The following is a 14831-nucleotide window of genomic DNA, read 5'->3' as shown; positions in this document are numbered from 1 at the left end:
ACTCCGGCGGTCCCGGGCGAAGCACACTGACCTTGAACTGCTGCAACCTGAAAAGGAAATCGATGGATGAATCTCTACTGTGCAACTCATCTACTACCCTGAAGGACAATTGGGATTAGAGTACTTAGGACTGCTACTTCAGCAGTGGCTGGTGTAGGACGTTCATCGTCAAGTGACAGAGAAAAATCGGCGCAGTCTAACGAGGAGATGAGCCGTTACTGTGCCACTTATCTGCTACTCGGAAAGAAGATTGGATTAGAACGCTATGTTGTTAGTGTAGCAGCTCCAGAGTCATACGTACGCTGATCCTGACCTACTAGAAGAGATCAACTGAAGGAACGCCAGCACGCCACTTATCTGTTACCTCGGAGGACGATTGGATCAGAGAGCCAGTATTATTGCTAGTCTGGTAGCTCCAGAGGCACTAGACCAAGTAGATAGCTACCACCGCGGTAACGCTCATCTGCTACCTCGAAGAACGATAGGATTAGAATACTAGTGTAGGATTTTAGGATAAAGAGGAAGCCGGAGACAATTGGGACTCGAACCCATGACAAGAGATCGGAACCTGATTACTGAGAAACACCCGCTCGAGACTTGCTCGAGACTTGATCCAGCAGACCCAGGCGAGGCAGTCTGATCTTCAACTGGCAGAAGAGAGCGGCGCAGTCGAACGAGCAGATCAACCGAAGAAGGGACGCCAACACGCCGCTGATCTTCAACCTAGGACGACGCGACGATTGGATTGGAGTGCCAGTAGGTATTGCTACACTGCTAGTCCCCGTGCAGGCATGGACGCACCGTTCTCGTCTCCCGACGCCAGTCCCGAGACCGCGATGGCTTCCGGTTCGACGGCCGGATCGGTGCTCGCGGATCGAGACCAATGATAGTGCCGATAAGAGTGAGCAAGTGCGTGGTGGAGTGTTGCCAAGTGCTGTGTTGTCTGCGATGAACGGGAGCTGCGTCGGGAACGCTCGTCCTACGTGTGATCCTGTTCACGTGCCGACCGATGCTCCTTTGAGCGGACAAAGAGGTAGGACAATTGATACGAATTTCCTTCGATTTAGTGCTCCCAGGTGGCGAACTAATCGAGACGCCGAGCAAAATCCTGTACCTTCGCGGAGATAAAAGCCGTTTCGCTTCTACGATCGATCGGCTCGACAATCACGTTACTTCCGGCAACGCGATCGGTTCGATCGCGGCTTGTTGGCCGATAAACCAACTGTTTTCCTAACGTTTTCCTCCGTAGCGTCGCGTTGAGGCAGCGGGAACTATAGTTTTTCCTTGTCCCTATTTTATTTCCGATTGTACCTCTATTTTCCTCAGCCAGTTAGTGTCTACTTAATTGGTATTGTTTTGTCCTCCGACTTACAGGACACGCAAACAAAGGAGAAGTGTACATTATCTTCGCTGTAACTTACAATTGATTACGTTGCGAGACGGCGGGGATTGAAATGCGACGCGACGCTACGGAGGGAAAGTATGATTTTCGTTCCCTCGCTCGCAGTACCACGATCATGTACCAAAGCCAGACCGTACGTACAAAACGAAGATACCTAACAATAGATGTGTATTTATACATTATTTATAGCGTACCGGAGAAAACGGTACAATTCCACGCATTAGCTTAGACAATCAAGAAGGCTCGTGCTTTTTATTCGACATAAGTACATGTCTCTAGTCAATTTATCTTTAATTTAACGCGTCAGTCGGTTCTCCGATCGCGGACGAACTCGCGAGGACATAAACCGTGATTCTCCGCGAGAGGGTGGAAAAGACATTTTGATCGTCCTCCTCCGTACAAAATGGCCCCGCTGGTGCAACGTTAAACAGTATTGTGTACTGCCGGCACGTTAGTACTTAAGCCGATCACTTATAGAGTAATATATGAACAGCCCGACGATTCGGAAGCTTCGAAAAATGTAGACACGAACTTCTGCTCGGCGATGTGTATCCTAATTAAGCAATCGATCTGTCGTGAATTCGATCATGTGTAAATTGAGTACTTCCACTTGAAATAAAGAGGTTCATTAACAAAACGAATACGAGAGATCGTTCAAGAGGGAAAGCAGACTGACAATTTGAAAAGAATACATTATTTTTAAAATTCCGAAATTTTAGGGAAATACTTTTGAATATTTTCGTGCTGGTAGAATCGTTTAAACAGTGCGTCGATTTTTGTAGAAAAATGGTGCCAAATTTTTAGACTGTCAGCCTATTTACCCCCTTCGACGGATGCAAGTCGTAACACACAATAGTTCCGACGCGCGAACGAAACGAAGTTGAAAGATTGATCATTTCTCCTGGACGCATGGTATCTCAAACCAAGCATGAAGGTCCACGATAATTTCATGGCATTCGTGGATCTCGTTCACGCACGCGAGTACAATGGCTCCGCGGTTGGAACAACGCACGAGAGCGACACGTGACGGAAAGGCGCGCGGCGCGGCGTCGATAACGCACCGAGATCCATTAAATTATTAACATCGAAGGAATTAATTGAACACTAGGCCGGAGAAAGCGGTGATTGCACGCGTCTCCGGTATTATCTTGGTCGACCACACGGCTCTGACCCTCGACGAGATCGCCGATCCTCGAGAAAAATTAGAAAATGTCGATCAAAGTCGACCGCGTCTGAACTTTCTGATTCGTTGCTCGATTAACGCGTCGAACGCCGAACGAATTCGACATATCTTTTTACTCGCACTACTCTCCGTTATTCGCTGCGCAACTGTAGATGCTTATGCGCGTTTTCAGCGTTGACGACGAATTTTAAGAAATTAGAATCGCAGCTGAGTTTCGATTTCATTGAGCACCAGAATCTACCAATCCTCGAATATTTTTGTAACTTGTAAATGCAGAATAATCCGTGGCGTAGTTATTGAAGACAATTTAAAAATTTGCACAGTTTCACAGAAACATCATCCGAGACCAACGCTAAACCCGGCCCCCACCGCGTTAAAAAATTCGCCGAACGAACGTTGAATCATTGCGTCAGCGATTATGCGTACTTCGTCGCTCGAAAGTCGAGGGTCCCTGATCACCAACGCGTTTACCTCGAAGATAGTTCGGTTGCGGTGTTCCAGGGGCCTCGCGGCAGCTCGGTTCGCATAGCTAACGGTAGTTTTTCAAACACGCCGGTTTATTATTTGCGTCGCAAATCGCCGACAGAAAGTCCGACGTTAGAGGGACACGTCGACGAACCGGCAGCGTGCCCTTTTGTTTCGACGCGCATACCGATCGCGTTCCTTTCCTTTCCCGGCCCGGTACAGTTACATTTATTTATAATCCCGCGGCGAGTCGCCGATCACGAAAACTGTAACTACATCCGTTGCCGGTTCGACGGGCAACTAAACTCTTCGTTACTTTAATTCGCACGTCTCGTTACGTGCACGTCGACGTGGCACGTGATAGCGCGGCATGAGCGGTACGGGCCGCGGCTCGGCCGCGAAACAGTCGTGCAAATACGAGAACGACTTCTGAATTTATTGCGCAATTTAGTGGTCGGAGTCCTTTGCGAACCGCGCGTCGAGCAAACGAATGTTCGGTCCGAGCTGGCGAGAGACAACGCTCGCGAAAATTGCGCAACGGGACGAACGGGTTTCTGGCGGAAAACGGCCGCTCGATAAAAGCGAGCCCTTTAAGCGGACATTGGCCACGCCCCCTGCTCTCGTGCTTCGAAATTTGCTGAAAGACATCTACAATGCATCCACTATGCCTGCTGTTCAGCCACACGATAACTGTCCGATAGAAGCACCCCTTGCTCCGACATATTAGTCACGCATGCGTACTATGACCACAGTGAAAAGCCCTTCGGAACAGGTTTAGAATCTGTTCTATTACCTTGTAGAACTTCACTAGACCTATCGATATGTGGCTATAGTTTCTAAAACTTCCTGTAGTTTGAGTCACGTGAACACAGTGGCAACTTGATAACTGCCCGGTAGGAACGCCCTCTAACTAACGCATGCGTACTGCGATCACAGTGAAGAGACCGCCTCTAAAGCCCCAAAAACGGATAGTTATCGAGCGGCCGCTATAATATAGAAAAACGATCACAACGAACTTCCAGGGTTGCATATTGCCCTCTTATTTTCGTGTACACGAGCAAGGCTGGGATCGAGAATGAGAAACATCCGAGAGAAGATGTTCGAAGGCGAGCCGGCAAGAAGCGAACACCCTGTATAACGAGGCGACTCTTATGTACAGAATGGGGTACCATCTTATTTACGGTGAAGTGGTTGTCGGCCAACTTAGAGGAGCGGCCATCATTCAATCAAGCCGGACAATTTAAACAGCCTGATTCACGCAGCGAAATCATTTAATATTTGACGTCAAGCACGATTATCGTATAACGGTGGGTAATGGCCGATTGTTTATACAGGTTGCAAGCGGGCGCCGCAATTTTCAAATGGTGTATCTGCCTCCTGAGAACGATGTTGTTGAACGTCGGACCGGGAGCAATGTTGCAAAACGATCCGTCATTAGCGGCAGACGGACAGACACACGTGACGCGTACAATTACTCCGCGCGACGACTACGCCGGCCGTCCCAGGCGACCAAAACAAATTGCGACGGACGAGAGAACCCGACCATCCTGCTCCCGAGCTTTCTCCGTCTTCTCTCCTCTCTTTTTTCCCTCGATCCTTCTTCATCGCAGATTCACCGCACCTCCTCGAAAATCCATGGATCAAAATCGCTCGAGCCTCTTCCGAGTCGTTCTCGAGAGAAATTCGATTTTCAATCAAAGAAGCGCGACGAGATCGCTCGGCACTGCGTCGAACCAGATTTTTACGGAGACACTCGGACGGTTAATACTAATCGCGTTATTGCGACTTCACGCTCGGACGCGCAAGCGAGCAAGCGAGCGAGCGAGCGAGCGAGAGATCGCGTCGCGTTGGTCTCTCCGTACTTTTATTCGGTTCCCGTTCCGCCAGCCGCGTTCTCTATTTATAGACTCGGAATTGTCCTCATCCGTCCGTAGAACAATAACGTCGAGAGCGGTAAAAATTTCGATACGGGAATGCTAATCTACGCGGCTCGTCGTCATCACTGGAACGAAAAGGAGCGGCTCTGATCGCCGGCAATTACATCGTCGCTGCTCGAACGCGCCCGGAGGGGATAATCGCGATAAGCGTCTCTCGGTGGAAAGACGGAGAGAAACACGAGGACGGGGAGAAAGCGAGAGAGAGAGAGAGAGAGGGGGGGGGGCGTGGAGAGATGACGATGATCCGAGGTGAAAATTTCAGCGAGGTTCGGAAACTTCCCACTCGACGGAATTTCTCCGAGTCCCGTCGCGTCTTTCCATAAACGCTCGGGCACCTGCGATCACGAACGGGCCGTTGTCCACGCACACCCGTTGTCGCTTTACATAAGGCATGCTCGAGCCTAGACTGTGAGGCTGAAAATAAACTCGTTCGCGGTTCGACACGTTCGATCGTGACGCCTCGGTCTCGTTGTCATTTAGCCTGATTTCCATCGACACGATTCGCGGCGCGCGACGCGAGGCGGCGATTCGCTCGCGTGCGACCGACCGCTTGCTCTCGGGTACGCGGAAAACGCGAACCATTATAAATAGCCGGAACTATTACGCGAATGATCGGCTAGCTGCTCCGATCAAAGTTAGGCACCGACAAGGTTGTCGCCTGAATTCTTTCGAGCCGCCTCTGCCACGGCACAATGGCCAATTAACGCGCTCGACCGACTCGAATCTGCCTGCCACGTGTTCCCCGACTCGAAATTCAAAATGTCTCTTATCGTTCGATTTACCGCTTGGGCGTTATAGTGTGCTTTACGATCCGCGTTAACGAGCACGTCGGCGTGTCTATGAATTCGAGCCGTTGCCTCACCGGAAAAGGAGATGAAAGTTTGTTCTCTGCTGTGCGCGTTCGAAGGTTTGCTTCAATTAGATATATGTGTCCACCGTTCTTGTTGATATAAGATAAGACGTTCTGATTAAGAATTTGGACTATTCGACAGCGAATACGAGCCGAGAGATTGAAAACCCTCAGTGTCCTATGGTATAGGAACCCTTTGTGGTCTTGTGTCGGGTCCGATTCAACCTCGCATGTCAACACGGAGCTTTTTCTTATTTTTAACGGGCGATAATAAAACATTTTTCAACGCATCAATAGTTCTGCATAAGTATGTTATTTCATTTACCAGAAGTATTCAAATACAGTTAAACTATCATGCTTTCCGAAAATGATCAAATAAATGAGGACTAGGTGAAACGAAACGGCAAATTGCCAAGACCGCAAAAGATTGAACACAACCGTACCACACAGATATATTCTTGTAGAGATTTTATCGAGCCCAAGAAGATCAATATCTCATCAAACAGTATCAAACATTTCGCCGCACCTTGTTCGGCAAGGCTAAACATTCCAATAAATCCATAAAATTAGAAGCCTAGCTTCGAACAGCTAGCAGAATCCCTAGCACGTTATCGAATCTCGTTAGATCAGACGCTATCCTGGGAAAGGAAGTACAGTTTCGTAATTAAAATTCCATTTCCCGTCTGATTTCCGCGCCGATAAACCACTTGTCTTTACATAAGCGATCGTTCCGATACGCATCGATACTGATCGATCAGCTGTTGTCGATAACATGTCTACGTGTTTATTTCCCAAGGAGCCACGACCTCGGGGAAGGGTTGAAGCATCCAGGTGGACGGTTCCGAGCCGCCCTTCACGAGGAAAAATGAAGCTACTCGCAAATTACACATTCGTATGGTACATTGTACGCGCGGCTCGGCGAGTGTTGACACTCACGGGGAAAAAGATAAGATAGCAGCTGTTTTACCAGCCAATCGCCGCTTCTGTGCGTCGTCGGCTACGTCACTGTTGCTAACTGTGGTTGTGTACACACGCCAATTGATATTTCAACCGTTTCTTCTTTCGTCGCGGACGTTTTTTCCCCGTTTTCGAATGTCGACGGCCTTCTTTCGGCCGTGATCATTCGCGTACCGGAAATCCCATTGAAGAACGCGGCCCGGTTCTTCGCGATGGTTGGGTACCTCGAAAATCGGAGGAGGATTTTTTTCGTTGGAAAATTTATAGGAAGATAGCGATAGGACGAGAGGTACAAACGAACTCGGCCGAGAAATTAATTGGGCGAGATAGGGGACTTGCGGGCTCTGAAGGAGGGAGAGAGGGAGAGAGAGAGAGAGAGAAACTTTTATTCCATCGAGACGAGAGAGGGCCGTGCTCGGGAATAATAGCGTTCTCGGATGAAATTTTTGAGATTCGAGAGAGCAGACGCGCGTGCTTCGCATACCGCAGACGAAGCGATCGTAAATCGTTTGTTTGGACTGCCGCGAGTCGCGTAAAAATATCGACAGGTATTTGCGCGTTCCTTCGCTGATAACGAACGCTTTCACTATCAATCGCGGTTGGCGCACGTAACGACCTGGAGATCAAACAGTTCGGTGTAAGTAAATACACCGCTAGGCCCCTTAACTTTGCCCTGTAAACAAGATTACATCCAGCAGGCTAGAGATCCACCAGCAATTAGATTGTAAACGCCGAGCTCGTCGTGTTATTTCACGGAACCTTTTTCCTCGGTCTCTCTCTCTCTCTCTCTCTCTCTCTCTCTCTCTCTCTCTCTCTCTCTCTCTCTCTCTCTCTCTACCGTTCTCTCCGGTTCTTCGTCGAACGAATAGAACGTCTCACCGACATTCCTAGGAGCGATAACGTGATTCTATTTGACCGAGACGGCTATTTTTACGTGGCGTATCGGCGACGCCACAGGAATTCGGAAACACGCGGTGACTTCGCGACGGAGCCGGGAGCATGTATGTTTATCGATTTCGCTTCCTCGAGAAAGAGCGAGAACAATGAACGGGGACGAGTGCGCGAACGGCGCGGCAAGAATGTGATAACCGCGTGCAAACCGATAACAGAGAAGTTTCGGTTACCCGCGAGTGTCCTTAGCCAGTCATCCTTGTAAATCAGCGACGAAATCCTGTTCTACACCTCGTGACGTCTCGGTAAGCCGCCCGCTTAAATTTATTTCAGTCAACATGATTTGTCAAACACAGTCTACGTTAGACCGCCGATGTATGTGTACACATAGATTTCGATCCGTTATTCGATCGAAACGAGAGCTATCTCTAAATTTTCATCCAGGATATGAAAATCCTAGTAAATCCTTGTCAGAACATTCATTTTGTCAGACTTTGTACGAACACGGATTTGAGAAAATCGCAAAATGCGCGGGTTGGCGTTCGTAAATCGAAATTCCGGCGCCGAATCCTCGCGCATGCGCGCTGCGCCAATCCGATTCCACCGCCATTTTTGCCGTCCCGCGAATATGTACCGTCGAAAGCTTGAAAAGACAGAATCACAGAACAGACATCATGTATTAAACTGATCTACGGATCACAGTAAGCATAACGTTCAAAATTAGCAGCAACAATAACCGAACATTAAACAAACATTCTAAAACCGTCAGCAAAGCGCGGAGCTCGTAATACTCAAAAATAGGCTAGGACAAGTAATATCAATTTGCATGCACTCCTACAGTGTTCAACAGCATTGGACCACCGCAATTGTGAAATATGAGAAAATCGGAGGAAATAAGAGAAAACTCACGGATGCTGCAAGGGACGATGCCCGGCGCTGGATGCTGAAGGTTCGCAAGTTTCGGAGAATGGGACCAGTACCGAAAATTCCCTGGACCAGTCGCCGGATCGCTCCCGGTCACATAGTTTCCAAAATTTCCGGGATTTCGTCGGATTTCCCAAGGTAAAGGAAAATCGATTCCGGGGGCGCGATTCGTACGTCTCGGCGATCGGCGATCGTCGCGCCGCGTCGGTGGCGCCCGCTGTGCGGCGCGCGCATACACTAGGCCCCCTCGAAGTCATGTGTTCGCTCAGTGTATTGCGGCCTCTGCTAGCGTACGGTCGTTCGTGTGGGGGTACGTGGATTGGGTGTTGCGGTGGCGCGTATCGTTCCTCGTGAAACCGAGCAGCAGCAGCAGCCCGCGGTATTCCCGTGATCGTGGCGGCTGAAAGCGGCACGTACACGCATATTCGGTCCCAGTCGTCGAGTGTTGTTTACGGCGCGCGCGCGTGCGTGCGTGCGTGCGTGCGTTTCTCTCGTTCGCGCAGTGGGTCCGATTCGGTTCCGACCGGACAACGTCGACGACGACGACGACGGCGACGGCGACGACGACGAGGACGACGACGACAACGACCGTGGACGGTTTACAAGCAGGGGAGAAAAAGAGTCGCAAATAGAAGAGAGATTAGCAGAAGCTTGTGGAGCGAATCCGGAGGTGTGCGCGTCTCGTGTTCGCGCCAGCCAGAGGCGTCCTTCCGCGTTCTCTCTCGTGCACATTCACGCCGGGGATCGCACGGCTAGTGAGTGATTTTTATTACCGACGAGCAGTGCCCCGGGAAGAGGACGGAAGTAGCCGTTCAGTGAAGTTCCTCGACTTTTCGCGATCGGTCAACCAGAGACCCGCAGGGATGACGAGGTAGCCCCCCATCCGAGGGATTGGATTACCATGCTGGACACGGCCACGAGTCGCAGGTAACAGAGAACCGTGTGCGCCCCGTGTACACTGCTCTTCCCTCTTCCTCCCGACCCCCTCCCTCTCCCCGTCTTCCTCCCCACCTACTCCACCCTCTCTTCTTTCTTCGCTTTCCTCTCTTGTGTTCTTCCTCCCTTTCCTCCGGCGCCCTCTCTCTCCCTCTCTCTCTCTTCTCTATCGAGGCGAGCGTCGTCGTCGTCGGTCGGCGCACCGTTCGCTAGCTCTCTCCTCTTCTCTCTCTCTCTCTCTCTCTCTCTCTCACTACCTCTCTCTCTCTACGAACCAAGAGAGAACCGGCGCGGCATGGTGCGGCGGCGGGAATAGTTGCGCGCGGGTACACACACGAGCGAATAGGAGGACGGTCTCTAGCGAGCGCTCGCTAGAGCAAACGATTGGACGCGCGCCAGCTGCCCCGAGGAAATTCCTCTGACAAAAATTCCCGCGAGTGTCACTCGATATGTCGTTACGATTGGTAACGATCGAGGGGGAGCAAAGAGAAAGAGGGAGAATGCTCTTTGATAACGATCTCCGGGAGATCGTGGCCGCGAAAGCAAGTCGGGAAAACGATGCGCATCGCGACGCCAAAGATGCTCCGCCGCCTGTTGTTGTTAAATGAGATTTTTGACGCGTGACGAGGCGCGCCTTGTGATGGAAATCTCGAATTCCTTTGTCGCCGATCGCCCGTGTATTTCCGGAAACGGCGTTGTTGACGTTTTTTCTGCGTCGCGCGGTTCCACGGGAATTAGAGTGGATTCGGCTCCTCGGGCGGCGTTTATGGTTCTTCGAACGAGGCCCCGGGACCCTCTTGTTGTCGTTGCTCGTCTCGTTTCGTGATTGTGGCCGCTGTTTACGGCCGAGAACTAGCCCTCGCATGGCCGACGAGAACGGAACCGGAAACGTGCGTGTTAACCCTCCGAACGGGGTGCTTTCGATGACCACTGGGCGGCCTAGGTCCACTCGAATACATTCTTTAACGTAACTATCGTATCTGAGTGACACACGATCATTTCTGCATACTTGAAAATTGACACTGCGACGGCAGTCTGTTGCGTGCTGCGCTCTAAACGCTATAATAGAATTTTAACAATGTAACCCTCGAGTAGGGTAATTGTTCCAGTAATGATCAGCCATTTAACACGTTCCACGCCACGTGGGGCGCATACTGACGTATTGAAACGCTGATCGAACTGGTGATACGCTTCTCGATGCTCTTCTTCTGGTAATTTCAGCAATTGGTTCCCGCTCATTTCTGCGACTCCATTTCTTCAACCCCTATTTTATAAAATTCTGTCAGAGATACAAAATCAGACAGTAATTTGTAAATATTATCTTGTTCCTCTGAAAATAAAAAGGAATGCTATTATCGTTTCGTCAGTCTCTATCCTGTAAAGTAAACGAGACTGGCGATAAACGTGGAATGCAAGAAATCGTAAAACAAGCGACCGACAGTATAAGTGAAACTAGGAACATACGTTATAATTAATTTTTTCCGTTCACTATGACTAATCAGAACAGGTTTTCCTCGGAAAGGTTTTTTATTGTACACAGACGATATTCGGACACAGCGAACCATTCAAACGACTACTGTGCGACTACTCTAATAACTCAACTTCTATAACTTCCACATAGACAAAAACATGTTTGAGGAAACATTCATGGTGGCAGAAAGATCGTAAAGCTCGTTTTTTTCAAATCCTGATCTTTATGTAAGCGGAGGGTTCCAGGTTTTCGTTGACCCATAAATTTCCATAATTGACATTTATGATTCTCACGTTTTTAACTTGATTTGTGTGGTATTCATCATTATCCTCAAAATTATTCAACAATTTATTTAAACATATTGACGAAGAATTGCCTAGATGAGCTCAAGCATTATTATTTGTACGATTATTCGAAACGTTTCCTTTTCGTTAAAGAATATTTTCAGTTACTTCGATGGTGCAGTAAAATAGCCCAAAAATTTCAAGATTGATCCGACCCACAAGTTACAATAAATAAACTCCCTCCTTAAGGGCGCACACCGCACAAAACAGTTTCGAACAGTGTCCTCCGTCGTGCGTATTATTTGCCGCTGGTAATCGACGCGCGGCGTATCGAAGCCGCGCGTTGTATTTTCGTCGCTCGGCTCCGATACACAGGAATCTCTGACGTACAAAAGCAAACGAAACCGAGGCTCCCGCACGACTGTACCTCCGATCCCGAGAAATTACTGGAGCGACGACGCGACGTCTGATGTGTCGTGCCAGGGTCCACGGTGCTCTAACCGTTAACAGTTTACTTAACGAGCTGATAAGAGAACGTAGAGGAAAATTTCCAGCGTACTTTTTCCCGCGGCCGAACCGATTTGTCGATTCTGCACTCGCAGTTCACCACGTTGTTCGAACCTTTTTCCCAGTCAAGCGTTTCCCCATTTCTTTTTCAAATTTACGAATTGATTTCAAGCGAAAACGTTTCCGACGTCTTCGACAGGATGCTAACGTTTGCTCAGAAAATTTGTCCTCGTTCTCGTCTTCTTTGTTCAACGATAACCTGATTTTTTCGCCAGCTGAATCATCGTCGGTGGTACCTCTTCCGGTGTGCATCAGAAAATTTCGTTCCCTCTGGTTTATCCGTGTGCACAGTCGATTGACAGAATTTACAAAAGCTACACAATTTAATGCAACAATTTTACAATGACAAAGGAAGGTGGAATTTTGAAGCCGACAGTGCATGCGAAAAATCGGGGACCGTGTTACGCGCGATTTGCGAAAAGCTGAGACGGCGAAACGAATCCCGGACAGTCGTGACATTCGGATCGTCCGCGTGGATGCTGGTAATCCGAGAAAATAAAATTCGCTCGCTAGCTGGCGGAGCAAAGGTTGCGACGATAAGTATTGTCCAGGAGAGAGAGATGGCCGGCGCGTCGCGTCGCGCCGGCCAAACAATAGCTTTTCATCGTGCGCCGTTCAAAAGCGAGACTCGGTGGAACGACCGTACCAGCGGAGACGTTTAACGAACTTAATTATTTCGAACGTCGATGCTTAACCCCTTTGTTGACCGCTATACCACTGTTAAGCAGCAACATTGTTTAGCTGCGGAACAGGTGGCCGCTGTCGGCACACGAGATCCGCAAACTTTCGTCAAACGAAAGCGAACCTGATCAACTTGCGATCAGGAAATCTCCTCCCTATGAATTTTAAAAACTCGGTGGTAATATCATTTTATTTTTCATTATAGTTAGGCTACAGATCATGGGAGACTGTTTACAATTCTGTTTATAGTTACACTTTTTCGATGATGGATTTTTAATATTTTAGAGGCTCGGATCCATTCAAATTTTTGTTCATCAATTTTTCTACATAATTTGCAACTTTATGAAAATCTACAATAAATAGCTGTGAATCTCTCCTTTTTTTTCTAGAGAAGTATATTGTGGGAACACGGATGATGTTAACTAGTAGAAATATAACATTGTCAAGATAGTAAACATATTTTATATGATTCTTTACGAAAAATTGTGTTACAGGAAAATTAAAAGAGTGAGATTTGAAAATAAAATTTCAAGGTCATATACCTCTAGACGCAATTCACGAAAGGTTAAATTGTTGAAAAAAAAAATTAATCCAAGGGTAAAATATAATAATGTTCCTACAAGTCGTATGGACGCATCGGTTCAATCGAAAGAGTTGTTCAGTACAATACAATCGCTGCAGGACGATTGAACATGGCGACAATACGATTACATATTCATTACGAATAAAATCCTAGCAACGTTACACGTTTCGCCAAACATAGTAGACAGTTGTCGAAATTGGATTCGAACAGCTACGTGCAGTGATTCGCAAAATCGCTCGTACCCACGCAATCCGACACCGAATATACGATGCATTTTAGGCGGAAACTTTTTAGCCATTGTAGATCCGTTTGACAAGTAAAAATTATAAGACCTGTAAATCAGGAAATTCAGGAAATTACCTTGAACTTCTCACTCGTAGAAAAGCGTATTCATCCAAAAAACAGAAAACAGATCGCGGTGCCTCGTGGAGACCACCTGACCAATTAAAGACTAACAACCAGCAACTATAGTTCACGTTGGCCGCGCCGTCAGTCACAATGCAGGCTCGTTTGCATTCGTCGCGTCACACGTCCGTGGGAAGACCTTTTCTTTCTCGAATTAGTTTTTATTTGGCGGGGCGGTCACCGAAGCAATTAAAAAAAAAGAAAAGAGGAGAAGAAAAATAGGTCGCGTGTCACCGTCGACAAGAGGAGAGACAGAGAGAGCGAGAGAGTCGCGCGTAATAACGAAGGCGGATTAGAGCCGGGTGACGCGCGTGCGACACCTCTTAAAAAGGCTATTTACAACTTTATTAGAGCTGGCGGCGGGCCGAGCTCGCGAAGTGACTCGGCTCCTGCGTGAAAATGTGGAATAATAACTGCAATGTAACGTGACTGGCAGCTCGTGGGCACGACACCGCGCGCACATACGCGGAACGCCGAGTCTCGATATTCTCTAATGGGCGGTTAGATTAAAAATACCACTCGTTAGACTACCGCGCCGCCGCGCGCGAACGTTTTGCATAATTTCAGTTTAGGATACACGCGCGTAAATTGCTCGCGGACGCAATAAATCTGCTTGCGAGAGAGAGGGGGTGGGGGACCGAGATCGCAGAAAACCCGGTGTTGGTCCCTTCGATCGCCGCGGTGCGGCGCGGCGCGGAGCTGCGCTGCGAACGCGCATGATCTACGGCCCATCTAATGGCAATTAATGCGAGCAATTTATTGTAATTGCGTTCGTTACACTGTAACGCTTTGTACGTTTTCGCTGGATATTGTGCGCCACGCCGCACCGCGCCGCGCCGATTATGCGAATCGTACCCGCGAGGCAGGCTCGCCGGCCAGAGGCTCTCTATACCTACGCGCAAAACGACCAACAAATTCGCGAATCGCGAAGAGATCGATTAGCCGGATGAACCGATAATCCGACGGGAACGTAATCTCGGCCGTCGATCGAAAGAAAGCAATCGCGCGGGCCCCGACTTTTCCCCCCGCGTGACGGAAACGCGCCTCGAGAAAAAGCACGCGCTTTCTAATTAATCAGTCAAGCTAAGTATTCCCCGTGCTTAATGGCCGTAATTACCTCCGCATCGCTGCGCTGGCCGGCTTCGCGCCGCGCCGCGCCGCGGCCACTGAAATTACGCGATTGACCCGTGCGCCTCGCCGTTCCGGGGGAAATTAATAAAACGTACAGCTCGATGATGTAAGCGATCATGATTGCACACTTTTTCTCGACTCGGGCTAATATTAGACGGCCGGCC

The 14831-nt window shown here is 48.9% G+C and overlaps 1 protein-coding gene across 2 annotated transcripts in view; it reads left to right on the top strand.

The window, feature by feature from the left end:
• Positions 1-901: 901 nt before the first annotated feature.
• LOC143359893 (receptor-type guanylate cyclase Gyc76C) overlaps positions 902-14831 on the top strand; it is a 91193-nt gene continuing 77263 nt past the window's right edge. Inside the window, exons 1-2 of one of the 2 annotated variants that reach the window (XM_076798234.1) lie at positions 918-1033; positions 8526-9536. The gene's annotated coding sequence lies outside the window, so the exon portion shown is untranslated. Of the gene's footprint in view, positions 1034-8525; positions 9537-14831 lie in introns of both variants that reach the window. The other variant, XM_076798235.1, reaches the window with a different exon arrangement.

This window comes from Halictus rubicundus, chromosome 12, assembly GCF_050948215.1.
Source record: "Halictus rubicundus isolate RS-2024b chromosome 12, iyHalRubi1_principal, whole genome shotgun sequence".
NCBI lineage: Eukaryota > Metazoa > Arthropoda > Insecta > Hymenoptera > Halictidae > Halictus > Halictus rubicundus.
Note: the sequence above shows the minus strand (reverse complement) of the source record. Positions and strands in the feature narration are given on the sequence as shown.